The sequence below is a fragment of the Podarcis pityusensis genome, assembly GCF_964106645.2.
Source record: "Podarcis pityusensis genome assembly, chromosome: 4".
Classification (NCBI taxonomy): domain Eukaryota; kingdom Metazoa; phylum Chordata; class Lepidosauria; order Squamata; family Lacertidae; genus Podarcis; species Podarcis pityusensis.
The window spans coordinates 16,554,954-16,574,813 of NC_138027.1; positions in this window are offsets into that span (position 1 = coordinate 16,554,954).

Consider the following 19,860-nt stretch of genomic DNA (forward strand, 5'->3'; position numbering starts at 1 on the left):
CTGAAGATTTAAGCTAGGCTTGATGTACTTGTATTGCAAAAGGAGCGTGCTATGAGAGTCAAAAGGAAATCCTTAAGATTGTGAACCTCTACATGTCAACACAGATATTAAATGCTATTGAGTTCAATAAGACGTACTGTCGGGCAAGTGGATAGGATGACATATATATATATATATATATATATATATATATATATATATGACAACCTCATGAAATCCATCAGCATTTTAGTGCAAATTTCTAAATGTTAACAATTACAATTCCAGATGTACTTATCTAATGTATAGGTATTATAATTACCCAAATAGATTCGTGTTTATTTTTAACCTACTACATTATGTATAAACGCTTTCCAAATGTCATTATACTTGTCCACGCAAAGGCTATGTCTATAAGAAATCCGTTCGAAAGTCGCAAGTGTAGTACTATCTTCAATGGGTTGATTAAATGGAGCCTTACACTTAGCTTTCCTGTGCATCAGTATCACTCTTTTGGCCATAGTAAGGGTGCGAAGAATACACTTACGTTGTCCAGGTGTCAGGTTCCATATGGTAGCAACTTTGGAAATCCTATTGTCTCCACATTCCTTAAGGTTAGGATGGCCACTTACAAATCCCGCCCCCCAAGGAAGTGCAGAACCAAAAGAGATGAGGGCACAGATTTGCAAAAATTATGTATCTGCTAATTTATATGTCTTGACGCAAGTGTAGAAACAATGACTGAAAGAGCTGCTGTCAGTAAGATGCTCAGCTGCTGACTCACAGCCTTTCTCCCAAGCCAAGAAAGTTGAAACTATTTGAACTGGCTTTGTTCCACATTCTAAAGATAACCTATGATCACTTCCAAACTGACCCTCAGGTCTTTTATCTTTTAAGTCATTGGAATGAATGTACTGTTGTTGCTGCTGCTGCTGCTGATTTTATACTTTTCATTGTTGCTTAATCTTTTGTAGGTTTTTGTACTGTAACTTTCATGTTTTCTCCTGTTTCCTCATCAAAATGGAAATTTACACTCTATTTGTTTTCTTTTTTTGATTTGTGGACTGGTGTAATGATGAAAGGGGACAAATAAATGAACGGGAATTGATTTTGGAGCAGGATTTGAGTGGAAAATTATTTGGTGACAAATTAATTGGAAGCAACTGACATGGGTGATGTGGGGTGGATTGCAAACTAACTTGAAGAGTTTATTTGGAGGTGAAATTAATTGGCTTCTGTGAAAATTAAATTCTAGTAATTGTTTCTAAATGGACATTTATACTGTTAGGGTTGGAAGGTGAGTCTGGATGTCATCTTTGGGGGTCTTAGTCAAGCGTGCGGTTTTTTATATGTAAGATGGAATTCTGTAGGAAGGCAGGCTACTAAAGTGGTCAAATCAGTGTCTTTGGTAAGTTGAAGGCTCTAGCCCAGTCTGTTAAGTATCTCTTTGCATGACCAAAGAGTAGTGGCTGGTTGCCACAGAAACTAACTGGAGATTTTTCCAGAAGAGGGTGATATCACTGGTGAGTACAAGAGAACAAAGGCTTAGACCAGTGTCCGCTGAAGCTGGGAAGTCACATAGGAGTAATATCCAAAGGCAATACGATGACCAAATACAACAATGCGATGTCAATATAAACTCTTTATATAATCTATACAGAACATTGAACAATATGAAATATATGAAATATGAACTCTCTGCAAAACCAAACAAACAGAAATCTTCTAAATCTCTGAAAGTCCCAAAATATGCACTCTTGGTGGATTCTCTTGAAAACATAGAACCAAATAAACATAAGTCTTATAGGTCTCTGAAAGTCTTTGTAGGCTATGCAAGTCTCTGAAAGAAGCAATGGGTCAGAAAACAAGCCGTAAAACTTTGTTTTATGACGTCCAACGCTGCCGAAGTGGTCCGCAAACAGACGTAGTGAACAGCAATTCCGGATATACCCACTGTTTCGTGGAATTCTTCTTCAGCACAGCAGAAGGATACAGAAATGCTTCATAAACCCATCTATATGGTGAATGGAATTGTTATGGAGCAGTGGGAAGTCACATAGACCTGACTTGGAATCATAGAGTTGGAACAGACCACGAGAATCATTTTCTAGTCCAACCCTCTGCAATGCAGGAATCTTTTGCCCAACAAGAGGCTCAAACAAACGACCCTGAGATTAAGAGTCTCATGCTCCACCAACTGTGCTATCCCAGTGTACTTGCTCCTGTTCTCACAGTGACTAACCAGATAACCCTGGGAAGCCTGAAAGAACTGGTGCCTACATTTGATTTTCTCCCCCCTTCCTTTCCCTCTCCATCCAGTTCCCCTTTTGCGCCATGTCTTATTATTGTAAGGTTGTGGGCAGGAACCGTCAGGTTTTAAGCAAGCCTCTCTGGGAGTCTTTTCAGCTGAAGAGTGGAGTAAAACAAAATGCTTGAAATAAATAAGTTGTCTCCCTCTTTTTTTTTTTATTTGTAGACGTTGCCTCCGTCCCCCTTGTAGAGCTCCAGCTCTTTGTGAAATGGGTTTGTTGACTCCATGCCCCATCTTCAGAACAGTTCTAGCAGTTTCTGATATTTTAGAGGGTTCACGGTCTCTGCATTCAAAGTCACCGTTTGCAAGAGTTTCTTCACCCACCATCATTCCTAAAGAACAACATTACCCTGTAATTAGAATGCTACAGCAAAGGCTATTAAAACCTGACACACTAACGAATCCGTTCACCCCACAGCTTTAATTCTCCCTGGTCTGTGGTCTTTGCTCACAAATGCCAGTTACATAAAGGGGTGTGTTGGCAACCCACATATGCAGAGTAAAAGATACACTGACACCTATTGTCTTGCTGGTGGAATATTAATTGGCTTCCGATGCATGCAGTGAACCACCTCTTCTGCTTCCGCCTCCTTTCTGAAAAACAACAACAACGAATTCTCTTATTTTCATAAAAGCCTCTGGCGTTAATGATGGGGATAATCCATATATTGTCATGAATTTTGCCTTGTATTTTGCAGAATCGTAAACAGTAATTAGGGTATGTCTAACACTTAAAACTAGACTCAACTCTGGACTATTAAAAAGAACTGCGTGGGAAAAGATGAATCACACTTCTTTATTATTGGTATTATAGAGCAGGGATGAGGACCCTCATGGCCGGGGGCTGAATGTGGATCTTCCTATCTGGGAACTCTTTCCTCTCACCAGCCCTACTTCATGCCCTCCTTGAATGTCTTTGCCTGGCTAGCATAGGTGCTTGAACTCCGTGCCTCTTGCTTGCTAGTAGAAAGCTACTTCAACAAAGGTGAAGCTTCCATTCATTGCTCCTCCCACTTTTGCCTTTGGCTCCACCCACCTCTGGTCTGTGGCCCTAGGAAGTTGACTCAGAAGGGTACATGGCCCCTGGGCTGGAAGAAGGTTGTCACCATCCCTGTTACATAGAAGCAGAACATGCTTGCGTCACTAGAGTCATCAAGCCTTGGTAGAACTCTATACATAAAAGAGACAGATCACATACCACTTTTAACAGCTAGGGCTTCCTCAAAAGAATCCTGGGAATTGTAGTTTATTGAGGGTACTGAGGGCCTTTTCTGTAGTGGCTCCCCGAGTGCAGAATGCTCTCCCCAGAGACGTTTGCCTGGTGTCATCACTTACATGCCTTTAGGTGCCAGCCAAAAACATTCCTCTGTACCCAAGCCTATGGCTATTAAATACTGTATTTTTCGCTCTATAAGATGCACCAGACCATAAGACGCACCTAGTTTTTGGAGGAGGAAAACAAGAAAAAAAATATTCTGAATCTCAGAAGCCAGAACAACAAGAGGGATTGCTGCGCAGCGAAAGCAGTGATCCCTCTTGCTGTTCTGGCTTCTGGGATAGCTGCGCAGCCTGCATTCGCTCCATAAGACGCACACACATTTCCCCTTACTTTTTAGGAGGGAAAAAGTGAGTCTTATAGAGCAAAAAATACGGTAATCTATGGCTTGTGAAAGTAGGAGTGAGTGGACTGTTATGATGACTATATTATTATTAGGCTGTCCATCAATATGTTTTTTATTATGTTTTTATTATTGATGTTCTGCAATGTGCTTTTAATGTTGCATACCACCCTGGGATCTTCTGATAAAGGACAGTACATAAATTGCAATTATTATTATTATTATTATTATTATTCCCTATTTCCCTCGGAGAACTGTTCTCACAGTGATTTAATTGCCAGCCCCTCTGGGAACAGACCTCAATATTATATGATATCTACACGTGAATCATTCCCGTTTTTCTGTCTGGCCTTGCCTCTTCTTCCCTTCTCCATCCTCTCACATGTCTAGAAAAAGGAGCTGCACAACTGCAGGTCCGTTGACTCTAGTCCACAAGTTTGCAGGAAGCACTGTTTGATCTTTGCAAATATGGCACTCCCCCAAGAGTCAAGACTGTTAAAGTAATTTATCTCCCGCTGATCCAAATTGTTTGCCACTCAACCAGGATGCGGAAATCTCCTGGCACAGCCGGAGTCCATTGTCTTCCTTAGCCTGACCTGCTCAAGAGATCACTGTGTTCTTACTCGCCTCCATCTTCCCTAAAAGGAACGTTATAGAATTTTGATCTGGTTCAGCTAAATCCAGGTCACATCCCCGGGTGATTTCAACAGATGTATTGCAGGGGTCGGCAAAGTTTACCTCGCCTGGGCCGGTTCACTCCAGCGCAGATCCTTTCATGGGCCGGATTGCACGCAAGTGCCTGTGATTTCCAGTGTCGACGTCTGCACAGATGCGATTCCCAGTGCCACGGAAGCAAGTTCTCATGCCACACAACGCTGGTTTAGCGCAGTGGGCGGGGACTCGCCGAGCAGGCGGCTTGGTTCGGGCCCGGCTCGTGGGCCAGTTAAACGATCCCTGTGGGCTGCTTGTGGCCCATAGGCCTAAGGTTGCCTGCCCCTGACGTATTGTTACAGATTTATAGGTGCTAGAATTTAATTAAGGTTTGGGGTGTCGAGGCTAATTTCCTTGGAGGTGATAGCTACTCATATGCATATTAGGCCAAACCCAGTGTGTATTCTTCAACATCAACTTCGTTGGACTGGTCATGTTGTGCGGATACCTGATTATTATCTTCCAAAGCAACTACTCTATTCCGAACTTCAAAATGGAAAGCGTAATGCTGGTGGTCAACAAAAGAGGTTTAAAGACTCTCTCAAGGCAAATCTTTAAAAATGTAGTATAAACACCGACAACTGGGAAACACTGGCCTGCAAGCGCCCCAGTTGGAGACAGACTTTACCAAAGGTGTCATGGGCTTTGAAGACACTCGAACTCAGGACACAAGGGAGAAATGTGCTAAGAGGAAGGATCGCCAGAGAAGAAGATTTAAGCTGTGTGCTAGGCCTTGTTAATCCTTTAATTAACCTAAGTGTTAAAGCTAACAAACTCAAGTAATTTCCTTTTGAGATGATTGTGTGGGTTTCCCGCCCGCCCCCCTCAACTGAGGGTTTGGATTAAAAGAAAATGTCAGTGTTTTAGGGGAAGTTAGGGTTTAGAACACTCTTTCTCAGCCTCCGCCCTCCAGATGTTTTGAGACTACAATTCCTATCATCCCTGTCCACTGGTCCTGCTAGCTAGGGATCATGGGAGTTGTAGGCCAAAAACATCTGGAGGGCCGAGGTTGAGGAAGCCTGGTTTAGAACAACATTCAGGAGTTAAGGAACAAAGTTACTCAGCAGTGGGGTAGAGACAAAGCAGAATGCTGATGTCTGGTTTGAATCTAGTGCTTTGGCTATGGGAGAAGCCAGAGCTTTTTGGAATATGATGGTAGAAATCTCTCCATGGTAGACTTATGTGTAAATAAGCCAAAAACACCACAGTCTTCGCTGCCCCTCACTATCCAAAAGGAAACACAGACCCTGGGTTCAAGTGCTCCTGGTACTCCCGGTATTTCACACTACTTGGAGATTTGGGGTTGCATGTAATAGTATGAAATAGCCAGAGTCACTTGCTGTATTACAAAACATCTGCAGGGAAGGTATTTTCCATGGGGAGGGGAGAAAACTTTGAACCTTTACATAAATACCGTACTTTTCCATGTATAAGAATATGGTTCTTTCATTAAAAATCATGCTAAAAAGTGGGGGTCGTCTTATACATGGGTAGTGCATAGAGTGGACATTTGATTGGTTGCTGCCGAGACTGCCAGCGGCTATTGTGCATGTTATTGGTTGCTGCATCAATGGGTGGTGTTGATTGGCTGATGAGTGCGGGCAATTGGCAAAGGGACAGATGGGAGGCGGATTTAGCGACACATGCGGGTGAGCGATTTTCGGCAATCCCCCGTAAAGAAAGTTCAACAAGCCTGGGCAATCCTCTGCAAAAAAAACCTCAACAACTCTGTGCCATCTCCCCCCATTTTCTTAAATTTGAGTTCCCCAAAATAGGACACGTCTTATACATGGGGGCGTCTTACAGACGGAAAAGTATGGTACAGTCACATCATGTGTAGCAAGTATCTGGTGGTAAATGTATGAAACAGGATGCAAGATTTAATTTTATTTTTTTGTAGATTATGCTTTATTTGACTATTAGAACAAAACCCAGTAAAACAGTGTGATGCAAACAGATACCAGTTTAGTAATAACAGGGTACAATCTTATGGGTCAAGGAAAACCTGGGATAAAAGATCTTTAGCTGCCTTTAGCTGCATAGCAGGGACACAAAGAGAAAGGTGATCATTTTCCATTTGCAGAACTCATTCACAAAAAATCATCTTTCATTCACAAAAAGGCGGCACTCTCCCGCCCCTCCCTCCTTCTGGTTTCTGCATGATAAGGCAGAAATTTAAGCAGCAGTTCTTTGGGAAAGCGTTCTTTTTCAAAAATCAAAAGTTTCTAAACAAAATATCCGAAGGCAGTCACTGAGCGACTAACCCATCACTAATGAGCTCCCACCGGAACAGACATCACGACAGCTTAGCCATGTTGTCCAAGCAATTATTGCAAGGCGGCATATGCACCAAATAAAAACAATCAACCATTATTTATTTATTTAATGAAGCAAGACCGACGAGTCCCCCATCTAGTTCCCTTCACGGCTGCCAATCTGCTGTTGTTGCCGACAGCATTTTGAGATACTTTTCAGCTGGCACCTGGTGTAGTAGCAGCCAGGACCAATATTGAACTCTCTCGCTGGTTTAATTTAAGCTCACTTTGACTGCCTGCAAACAATCTAGGTGCTCCAAATAAGGCACATGACATTCTTCAGCAACTGCCCAATGATTTCTTCACTGCACTCCTCCGCTGTTTTAAGGATTCTTAGAAATATTTGGCTTCCTGTAACAAGGATTCATTTATGTTTGCTCAGAAAACTTACACCCCAGCCTTCCAATGCAGTTGGAACTTTTTGCAGCAATTAAAAACAGAGCCCATCCCAAAGAGATAAACTGGCCATATAAAAACTGTTAAGTTGTGAGTGAACATATCGGATGACACAGCAATTCTTCAAACAGCTCTTGTTTATTCACAGAGCAGAACTGAACTGAAGGGTTCAGCCAGCCTGCTTATATAGAGCTCCACTACAACGCAACAGTAACAACTTTCTGTAACTATCCAGTCACTGAACATCACTTTCAATTCCTTATTTGCATATGTGGACCTGAGTGAAAACTATCTACAGTATCCCCTGCTGGCCCAGGGTGAGAACTTCAGTACATAACAAAAACAGAACTAGATTTGGCAGAGGTTAATGTTCTAAAATGAGAGTCTGAAACATTTTTTAAAAATCTTCTATCCAAAAAGTTTCAACCGCTTGTTAAAAAAAAAAAACGCAGCAAGAGTCAATAGCACAAATGTTGTAAAGGAATTTTAAGCAAAATCTGAGGTGTGGTAGTTAATTGTTTTTAAAAAATGTGGTGATCTGTCATGGAACAACCCCATTGAAGAAGATAACAGTAGTTACTCCAACCTCATTTTTGGTTGCAGAGTTCAAGCTTCAGGGCCCTCAAAATGTTGGTCCACCACTGACCCCTGCTCTCCATCCTCTGAATCTGGACTGCTCTCTGCTCCAGCCTCTTCCTGCTCACTAAACCCTGTTTCCTCTTCAGCTTCTGACACCTCCTCCTCCCTGTCATCTGCCTCTTCTCCTTCTGACCACTCATCATCGTCCCACTACCAATCCCTCAGCTCTGAGCTTTCTTCCCCTGCGGGTTCCCCAACTGCATCCAGCCCGTCTGTGACATCTGGCGGCTGTAGGTGCACCCATCTGACCTAGCGTTTCTTCTGCTCTCAACAGTGCAATCTCTCACCTCTGCAGCTGGGAGAGCATTGCAGCAGCAGTGTTCTACCTTACATGACAGGACTGCTTGAAATTAACTTCCCCACTTTCTGTGCATGTAGATGTTGTAGGATGAAGGAAAGGAGAGAGAGAGAGAGAGAGAGAGAGAGAGAGAGAGAGAGAGAGAGCAGTTCCTACAGCACAGGAAAAACGGGATATGATATTTAGAAGTTTGAAAGGGTTGCCATGATGGGGGAGCACAATGATTCCTGCGCCACATGGGTAGGCAAACTAAGGCCCGGGGGCCGGATCCAGCCCAATCACCTTCTAAATCCGGCCTGTACACAGGTGGAGGGAAGTACTGGGCTGTTGGGGAGGGAGGTGAAGGGATTAATTGAAACTGTTAAAGATTGGTATAGGATTTAAGAGATTTAAATTTTCATAAGGATTCTGTAAGGAAAGCAGAAAGCAGCAAGAAATATCAAGTAAAGGTATCGGAGAGGAGATCAGTGTAAATGAAAACATGAGACTTATGGCTTTGTTACATATGATTTTATTTTGGGGTTGTCTGTTTATTTTGGAGTTGTTGAAGGCAGCCCTGTTTAGGGAAGCTTTTAATGTTTGATGTATTACAGTATTTTAATATTTTTTTGGAAGCCGCCCAGAGTGGCTGGGGAAGCCCAACCAGATGGGCACGGTATAAATAATATATTATTATTATTATTATTATTATTATTATTATTATTATTTTGTAAATAATGTATATTATGTGTATTATGTGAATAAAATAATAAAGGATGATTCCTTTTTTTAAAAAAAATTAATAAATAAATAAATCCAGCCCGCGGACGGTCCGGGAATCTGCGTGTTTTTACATGAGTAGAATGTGTGCTTTTATATAAAATGCATCTCTGGGTTATTTGTGGGGCCTGGCTGGTGTTTTTGCACGAGTAGAATGTGTGCTTTTATTTAAAATGCATCTCTGGGTTATTTGTGGGGCATAAGAATTTGTTCATTTTTTCCCCCTTCCAAAATATAGTCCGGCGCCCCACAAGGTCTGAGGGACAGTGGACCGGCCCCCTGCTGAAAAGGTTTGTTGACCCCTGAGAGCATGAGACTCTTAATCCCAGGATCGTAGGTTTGAGCCCTGCGTTGGGTGAAAGATTCTCGTATTGCAGGCGGTTGGATTAGATGACTCTTGTAGCCCCTTCCAGCTCTACAGTTCTATGATTCTATTTCCCATCACCCTGTTCTGAAAAGCACAGCTACTTTGGGTGGACCTTTCTACAAAAGATCTCTTGGGGGAAAAACATTCAGCTGTGCTGCTTGCATCCTAACGCCAACCTTCAAGGTGAAAAACAGTGACTCAGAAGTGGACCGGCCATTTTCTTCTCAAAGCAGCTGTAATTCAAGGTGGATAAATAATCAATTCCAATTTTCTCCCAATTACAAGTTAGGCACGAACAATTTTGGAGTAATTGTGTTAGAAGTGTCAAGTGGGGAGGATGTGAAGTCCATGGGGCGGTGTTCCTTTTCAGCATGGTCAATTCACTTGCGCTCCGTACCAGCCCTTGAAACCTGTATTTAACATTCAGTTTTGTGCATGACTCAAAAGTTATTAGGGATTATTCATGCAAATGTACAGCTTATTGGCATTCTGAGTCATTCCGGGCTACTCAATGTAACTGGAAATATGAATAGAAAATGTTTGTGCAATCAACTGGGTTCTAGCACTGGGGATGAGCGCAAGGGTTGTTTTTGTTGCTTATGGCTGGAACTTGGGCAAATACAGTGGCACCTCGGGTTAAGAACTTAATTCGTTCCGGAGGTCCATTCTTAACCTGAAACTGTTCTTAACCTGAAGCACCACTTTAGCTAATGGGGCCTCCCACTGCCACCGCGACGCCGGAGCACGATTTCTGTTCTTATCCTGAAGCAAAGTTCTTAACCCGAGGTAATATTTCTGGGTTAGTGGTGTCTGTAACCTGAAGCGTATGTAACCCAAGGTACCACTGTAGTGTGTGTTTTTTCCTATTCACTAGCTCAGCATCCAACATCCTGGTTGACCCCACCATGATTACTTCCTCTCCCAAACCCTAAACCATACATGGGTCAGCTTCTTCATCCTGATCAGTCTCTGTGGGCTTGTCCACACCAGAGTGTACTCTGTGTTTGCTGCTGTTTGTGTTCCTTTTTAATTTGCATCAGTGCTTTTTTTTTTTTTTTTTAAGGGAAAAATGTGCCGGTACTCACCATGAAGTTGTTACAGGAAGTGCCACACTTGTAACATTTTTTTTGGGGGGGGGGGGGAGGAAGGTGCTGATACTGTACCTCCCAGAAAAAATGCACTGATTTGCATGGTCCATGTAGTGTTACTGAAATATACTTGGAATCGAGAGTGAATTTCATGCTCTTTATTCAGCTCATAGTAGCAATGAATGAAACTTTCCCCAAAACGTCTAGCTATATATACATTATTTACACAATGGGCCCCGTGTGATTGGCTAATTCCGGTCTGCTCCTGTAGGCCAATTAGGTTGCAGATTCACTTCCTCCAGAAGCCTGATTGGCTGCTCCTGCAGGCCAATCAGGTTGCTGATTCACTTCCACCTGGAGCTGGATTGGGTGGCTCCTGCGGACCAATCAGACTGCTGCATTCTGGATCCTATTGATTCAGCTCAGTACATAACAGTTCCCCTCAAACAACACGCCTCTGTACACTTCCCTTTTTAAATTCAGGTTTACCCAATACAGTCATACCTTGAATCCCGAACGCCCTGGAACTCGGATGTTTTGGCTCCCGAACGCCACAAACCCGGAAGTTATTGTTCCAGCTTGCAAACGTTCTTTTCGAATCTGAACATCCAAGGGGGCTTCCGCGGCTTCTGATTGGCCACAGTTTGTGTTAAGTTGTGGGTGAACATATCAGACGACACAGCGATTCTTCAAACAGCTCTTGTTTATTCAGAGGCCAGAACAGAACTGAACTGAAGGGTTCAGCCAGCCTGCTTATATAGAGCTCCAGTACATCGTAACTGTAACAACTTTCTGTAACTATCCAATCACTGAACGTCACTTTCGATCCCTTATTTGCATATGTGGACCTGAACTATCTACAGTATCCCCCTGCTGGCCCAGGGTGAGAACTTCAGTACATAACAGTTTGGTTTTTGAACGTTTTGGAAGTCGAACGGACTTCCGGAACCGATTCCGTTCTACTTCCAATGTACAACTGTATGCAAATAATCCAATACGTTTGGGGAAATCGGGCTCCAAACTGCTCCACTCAGGGTTGCAGACAATTTGTGTTTTGTATTTGGGGGTAGATCAATTGTCATTTTCTGCTACTCGCTTTTCCATGTGTTATGACTTCCTCAATGTTTTCTTTTCTGGCAATGCTTGTACAGGCAGCCCCACTGTTGACACACATTCAATATGTGTGCAACCGTGTAGACGCACATTACGCCGAACCCAGAAGTGACTGGGAGATGTCATAATGCATAGCTGTCAACCTTCCCGTTTTTTGTGGGAAATTCCCTTATTCCAGCGCCATTTCCCGCTGCTTCCCGCTGCTGTCCCAGATTGTTAGATATCCCATAGACTGTCTCCGGGACAGGTGAGGCTGCTGATCCCTTATTTTCGAGGCTGCTGATCCCTTATTTTCAAATCTGAAAGTTGGCAGCTATGGTCATAAAGACATCCCTGAAACGTCCTTCAAAGGGCAGAACAGGGGTAGGGTAGGAGCAGTGGAATGCAGTGTTTGCAAGCATGTAAACGGGGGGGGGGGGGTGTTTCCTGTAACTATTTCTTAGCAAATCCTGAAGAGGTGCTCAGGATAATTAAGTGAAGTGTTGTCTGTCATGCCTAAAAATTGGCCACTGTTCCTTTAATGCTAAGAAAGTTGAGTCAGCATGAGTCAGCGGCCCGCACTGGATTGCACTTGTATATATAGAGTGAGAAATGTTAGTTGGTTAGTTTGGTTGTTTGGTTGATTAGTGAAAGCTGGTAGTGTTGATGTGTGTACGGTTGGTCAGTCGCTTTTGCAGAAAGACTTTTAAGAATAAAAGCAGAAAGTACTCTGCAAGGATACTTTTCTCATGGACTCTTTTATGCCGACAAGGGTCCGAGGACCAGGCTGAGGCAACAAAGGGAGGTCAGAACCATTTTTTCCTTACAAACACTGACAATGTATCATAGAGTGGCTTTCCATAACCTCGAAGATGAAGGTGTAAATCAAAGCTGTGGTCCCCAACCTTTCCCTGCCAATGGACCTCTTGAAAATTACTGATGGACCCCTTAATGATTTTTCTGCTTGTACCAATGGGAGCATGCTGTGCTAGATGCTATATAATTTTTAATTGTGTTTTTATTGCTTCGTCCCTTTCTTCTATTATATTTTATTACATGGCAGTTTGAACGTAATGGGGTGCAAACTGCAACACAATAAAATACAGTGTAAAAAAATAAATAAAGGAAGGACGTGATGAAAATGCCATTAAAAATCGATATGAATACTGAATACAGACATGCCACGGACCATGTGAATGAAGCTTGTGGACTATAGGCGGTTCCTACAACTTGAAAAGCAGTTTATCCTTGTTGTTGTTTAGTTGTTTAGTCGTGTCCGACTCTTCGTGACCCCATGGACCAGAGCACGCCAGGCACTCCTGTCTTCCACTGCCTCCCGCAGTTTGGTCAAACTCATGCTGGTAGCTTCGAGAACACTGTCCAACCATCTCGCCCTCTGTTGTCCCCTTCTCCTTGTGCCCTCCATCTTTCCCAACAACAGGGTCTTTTCCAGGGAGTCTTCTCTTCTCACGAGGTAGCCAAAGTCTTGGAGCCTCAGCTTCAGGATCTGTCCTTCCAGTGAGCACTCAGGGCTGATTTGGAGAGGTTTGATCTTCTTGCAGTCCATGGGGCTCTCAAGAGTCTCCTCCAGCACCAGAATTCAAAGCATCCATTCTTCGGCGATCAGCTTTCTTTATGGTCCAGCTCTCACTTCCATACATCACTACTGGGAAAACCATGGCTTTACTATATGTATCTTTATCCTTAGTTAGAGTCAGAATTGAAAGGTGAAGGGAGATGAAGGTGAAGGACCACACATATCTGCTATTTGGGTCCCTGAAGCACAGATTCACACAAAGCGGCAAAATGCTCTTGCAGCTTATAAACAGGATTTTTTTGAAGTGCATATGCAGAACAAAGGCACAGGGTGATCAGTATGCAACCTGTACACAGTAGTCAGGGTGCGCCCCTTTATATAGATTTGCAAAATAGAATACCACCTGATCTCTTGTAAGTCACCTGATTTCTTGTAAGTCACCTGATTTCTGGGAAATCGAAACTTATAATGTTCCTATTACCATATAAGGTCTTGGTCTTCTCTCCCTCCTTCCTGCAACCTCCCTCATCCTGGTATTACAAGAAACTCTTGTTCCTTATCTCTATCTGCCCAAGCTAGACATTCCGAGAGGCCCATTTGCAATGTAACATTTAAGCATGTCCTTCAATAATAGAACAATTATATTGTAATATGCGCCTTCAAAGGGTTTCTCCTCCTACTGTCGAATTGCAATAAGGAGAAATGCAACTATTCCCAACAGCATCAAGAAGTTTGTGCTTTGCATTTTTTTGAACTTTGCAGTCCTCTTTGAGCTTTCTATCCTCCTACACTAATACCTGAATGTCAGCAATCAGGTTTGCTTGCTTACGTAGAGTTGTTAAATGTCAGTTATATAAGCTTTCATTTTGGGGTGGTGGTGGGTAGGAGCAGAGAAGGAGACTATTTTACCCCCCTCCCTCCTTCCACAGCTGTTTTTACATCCCACAGCCGCTTTTGAACGGGGAAAAACACTCCGCAGCGTAACACACAGCACTTAAGAGCATGACGGCAGCCACTTTGAAAGAAGCTGCGCTGTGAAGTTAACAATTTAATGCTGCGGGAAAAGGTGCTGTTATTGTTTTTATTTCTACTTGACATCACAGTTCAATGAAAAGCGATAACAGAAGCTGTTTTCCTTCAGACAAAGAAAATGCAAATGGCTTCGGGGGGGGGGTGCAACATTAAAAAAAAATCACACACACACCACATCTCATAAATGCTTATTCATATGCATACCTGGGATTCACTTATACTTTCAAAAGCCTGTTTCACAAGTGGTATTTCCATCTTCTGGGAAACTGGAACATCTGCTAAATTGAAATTCAACCCAGGATGGATGAAAAAGCATCAGAAATTGGCATCGGCATCTGGCGTCACTTGGGCAGGTGAGACCCCAGTGCTTAGTAGGGACAACTGCTGGTGCCTGCCCTGAGCTCCACACACACACACCCCGCCCCACCTCTGCCATCCTCAGCCATCTTAATTTTTATCTGACCCAGCAGTCAAGGCTGCTGGATCCATCCCCCATTTTATTTCCCACTGTTACACATGCCCCTCTTTCCCAAGCTGTGTGAGAGATTCTAGGGGGCACTGAGCATTCCCAGAACCTGGTGCTTTAGCTGAGATTCCTGTATTGCATGGGGGTTGGACTAGATGAACCTTGGATTCCCTTCCAACTCTGTGATCGTATAATTTTGCCCAAAAAGGAATTATACCCCAACACACAAGACGATTCTGAAACAACAGGCTAGGGTCAAACCTAAAATCACAAGCACGTTACCAAATATCTGCGAAGAGCAATTTAATGCTGCAAATTAGATAGCAATAAGGACGTGGGTGGCGCTGTGGACTAAACCACCGAGCTTCTTGGGCTTGCTGATCAGAAGGTTGGCGGTTCGAAGGAGTCTCCAAGCGGCTAACATTATCCTTTCCCTTCCTCCCCCACAAAAACACTCTGTGAGGTGAGTGGGGCTGAGAGACTTCAAAGAAGTGTGACTAGCCCAAGGTCACCCAGCAGCTGCATGTGGAGGAGTGGGGAATCAAACCCGGTTCCCCAGATTATGAGTCTACCACTCTTAACCACTACACCACACTGGCTCTCTTAACTTAAGAGTTAACTTCACTTACTCAGTGTGATTTATTGCTGGCTCGCTGCTGAGAGCAGACCAGGCATGGGTGGGGCCAGAGGCAGAAATGGGAGGATCACTGAATATGAATGTTACCTTTGTACAGCAGGCTAGTTTCTACACACAAACACACACATCCATCTCTATCCTAAACCTGGTCAAGCAAGGGGCATTGTCACAGTTCCAGTTGGGGAGGAAAGCATCTCAGAACAGAGTCGGTGCGGATTGTGGCTCAGGAATGAGGCATGGCCTGTTGACGGTACTGAGGGCCATATAAGAAGGCCTGAGGGGGCCATATCAAGTCTCCAAGCCAGAGGTTTCCACTCCTGGTGCTCACAAATATCTGAGAATAAACCCCGTTGACCTCAATGGGACTTATTTCTGAATAGACCCATATAGGCTTACACTGCAGATATGCATTCCAGTCTCCCTTTTCTATCTAAATCTTTAAGTCCCGTTATCTGAATAGCAGCAGAATATCATGGACCTACGTCAGAGAGCAGGTAAAATTTATATGCCTTACTTTTAACCAGCAGCCATTAGAAACACAGTGAATGGGGAATATCTGGATAATTTGACCGTTATGTAATTTGGTGAGCAAGATAAAAGGCGTCTCACCACAGGAACATCATCTTTGGAGGGATCAAACTGACATGGATGCACTGTTCCGCTCTTTGATATCTTAATACCAGGGCAAATGAAGTTTCCGAAGCTTTTGCTTATTCCATATTGAAAGGCCCACAAGTTGCGCCACGAAGAGTTCGGGAAGCCACCTAGGAACTCGGGAGTGGGGCTCTACTTCGTTAATATAAACAGTTCTATTTTATGGTAATATCTTTACATTAGGCCAAGCAAAATGTCACAATATTGTGCAAGCTTATAAATGGCCAAAGACAAGGAAATGCATCACACAAGCAGGGCACTGGTTTGCATATGATTTGCAGGTGTCAATGTGTACATATTTATAATTGTATATTTATTCCATAACATTTATACACTTCTTGATTGTCAAACACACACACACACACATACACTCAAGGCAGTTTACAGAAAGATAAGGCAAGAAAATCAAGAGTGCTCTTACTACCCTGCTTTAAAACATATTAAAATACTAAAATTAAAATTACCTCAACTTTCTAAGCATCTGGGTAAGGCTTGTCTAAACAAGAATATTTTTAGCAGGCCCAAAAAAGTGTACAGTGAAGGTGCCTGCATGCTCTTAATAGGCAGGCAGTTCCAAAGTGGAGGTGTTGTAAAATTATGATTATGGTTTACAAACATGTAAACATACATATAATTTACATATAGATGTAAACTTTAAAGATCCCTGTTCTTTAGGCTCTTTAACCTCAGGACTTTTGGTAAAGCTGAATCCATGCTAGATCCTTTCTGCCCCTCAAAACATTACCGGCATTAGCTAAGTATGCTTCTTTGATGCACAGTGATGGCTTGAAGGCCATCCCTTGTTTCCATTAGACATCCTTTGAAAAGACATGGTTTAGACAGGTCTTTAAAACATGATTTTTGTTCTTTTAACCAATCAGTATTTATTTATGTTCTCCCCCCCCCCCCGCCCAGCATTTTATCCTCACAACAATCCTGTGAGGTAGGTTCGGTGGAGAGAGAGAAACAGAGAGACTCAGTGGGGAATTTGAACCCTCATCTCCCTAGTCCAGTGCTCTAACCACTAGGCCACACTGCTGTCCGCTCCTCTGGCTGTTCACCCCCACCATGCCAAGTGGCGACACCGAGAGACTAACTCTGTGTGGGTGGACATTTGTGTCCCCCCCCTTATGGATTTTTAAACAAGCTGCAAAGATGAAAAAAAGTTTGTAGTTCCCTCTCCTTACACGGGGGGTGGAGGGGAACACTCTGGTAAAAGACACCCTCTATATAAATGCTCCTGCTCAAGTCGAGAGTGCAAAGCAATCTGAATGCTTGTTGTTGTTTAATCGTGTCCGACTCTTCGTGACCTCATGGACCAGAGCACGCCAGGCACTCCTGTCTTCCACTGCCTCCCGCAGTTTGGTCAAACTCATGCTGGTAGCTTCGAGAACACTGTCCAACCATCTCGTCCTCCGTTGTCCCCTTCTGCTTGTGCCCTCCATCTTTCCCAGCATCAGGGTCTTTTCCAGGGAGTCTTCTCTTCTCATGAGGTGGCCAAAGTATTGGAGCCTCAGCTTCAGGATCTGTCCTTCCAGTGAGCACTCAGGGCTGATTTCCTTCAGAATGGAGAGGTTTGATCTTCTTGCAGTCCATGGGACTGTCAAGAGTCTCCTGCAGCACCAGAATTCAAAAGCATCAATCCGAATGCTAAGGTGCTTCTTTTTCTCCATAAGAAATTTGGTCAGAGACTCTTGACAGCTCCCCGCTCCCAGCAACGATATTGAGGACAGGGATAAGGCCACCTACTCGTGGCGGGGGTGGCAGCGGCATGATCCAATGTGTCACTGCAACATATTTAAAGCATTCCCCCCCCCCCAAAAAAAATCCTCTTTCTGTCATGGTAATTATTCGTTTGGGTGGACAATTTAGCTCAAAGGACTTTGGGAGGCAGGGAGCTGAGATGTGATTTTCTGGTTTGGCAAGAAAATTATACACTGGGCAGGGTTTTTATTGGGTCTGTGGGGCTGCACTGTTTTTAAACATTTGTCAGATGTTAAAACTACAAAAATCTCTAATTTTCCAGGAAACTGGAACTGAGTTCCTGGTGCAAACAATTAACAGTTAAAGAGGGGGAAACAGAGATGAGGCGATTTGAAACAAACAAGGACAGCAGGTTTCAGTTCTTGAGCCTTTTAATTTCTTTCTTACAGTACATCGATATTCCCCCATTTTCTTCAGGGGAAAATAATGCCACAAAAAGGCAGGTGATGAACGGGCTTGGGATTAGGAGCTGCTTTTGGGGTGCTCACAAGCAGCACATAAAGGCAACAAGTCTCTGGTGGGGGTTTTTTGTCCCCTGATTTTGGTGTTCAGAGGCAGACCTCTGTAATGAGATGAGTGGGGTTGTTTCCTCTTAAAGGGATGTAGAAGAATTTTGATTTTTCTTTGCATTTTAATGAGAAACTACCTAATTCACACTTCTCAAATCAACACAAGAATACCGAAATCCTACAACATTCACACATCCCTGAATTTTGAGATGCACTTCCCCAAGCAATGTGTGCAAAAACGCATACACCAGGCAAAATCGTGCACGGAGCTGCATACATTGGTGAAAATAACGTCCAAAAATGCATTGTTATCAGGGGGGAATTACTTTCAGAATATGTATATTAGGGGAAATGTGTAGATTAGGAGGAACACATGAAATTAGAATTAATAATAATAATAATAATAATAATAATAATAATAATAATTTATTATTTATACCCCGCCCATCTGGCTGGGTTTCCCCAGCCACTCTGGGCAGCTTCCAACTGAATATTAAAAACAATACAGCATCAGACATTAAAAACTTCCCTAAACCTTCAGTTGTCTTTTAAAAGTAAAATAGTTGTTTATTGCCTTGACATCTCCTGGGGGGAATCTTCCAGAGGATTTTTTTTTTAAGAAACGGCGAATTGCTGTGGAAATGTGGTGAGCTAAATTTAAGACTGGGAACAGGAGAAACTGGGAGAAACCAAAATTGACAGATCTGTCCAATCCTAGAAGTATTTCTTCAGGATTTCTCTCTCCCCAGTATTCCCCCAAGTCTAGGTTTGTTTGTTTTTTAAAGGTTCTTTAAGATTCTTTTTAAAGATTCATGGGTGTCTCTCCCTCTTGCTGTCACAAGCTCCCCTTCCCTCTGGTCTCCGAGAACCAAAAGAGGCATGAACAGGGCAGAGTAGAGGTTGGCTTCATTTAGGCACAGTCTCCAATTGCTTGGGGGAAACCCTAGGGAGGCAGGGATTTTCAGTCTCAGCAGCTGATCCATGGGGCAAGACCTAGCGGCCTGATACTCTGCCAAGTCGGTACAGATCATGTTCTTGCTGATAAAGAACAACTCCCACTTGAATGGTGTGATTTTTGCTCTCTACTGTCATTTTGCATCTCCTTCTCTTCTCCCTCTCCCTCAGGAAGCCTGAGTTGTTGGAGGGAGGGCATCAGCGACTGTTCTTTGGAGTTGGCTGCTTCTACAGTGCAAAGAAGCCAGCAATATGGCACAGATGACAAGCCAGGCAGATCCTGCGTGACTAAATGTGAATCCAGATCTAAATCACAGTGTGGGCAGCCTCATTCAACATCAAGAGCGCTACGCTGAGAAGACACTGCAAGCCCCAGGGCCTCCACTAATTTGCTCTTTTAGTTGCACATAATTAACAAGATGTGCATGTCATTTTTATGAACCTGGCAGATGCCAAACTCCAGCTGGTAAATATCTTGCATTTAACCTGCAATTATCTTGATCTGAAATTGCTCTCTTCCAGTGTGAAGGACTTTTTGAGTTGTTCCAAGGGGGCGGGGATGATACCTCGACTTTTGATGCATCATTTTTTCCATACTTTTAAGCCAGTTCTGCTGTCACGCTTTTGAACTTACAGCCCGATCCTACAGATCTTTGCTCAGAAGTAAGCCTCTATACATTCAGTGGAGCTTTCCTTGAAGTTAGGTTCTCCATCGGTCGGAGAAAATGACAGA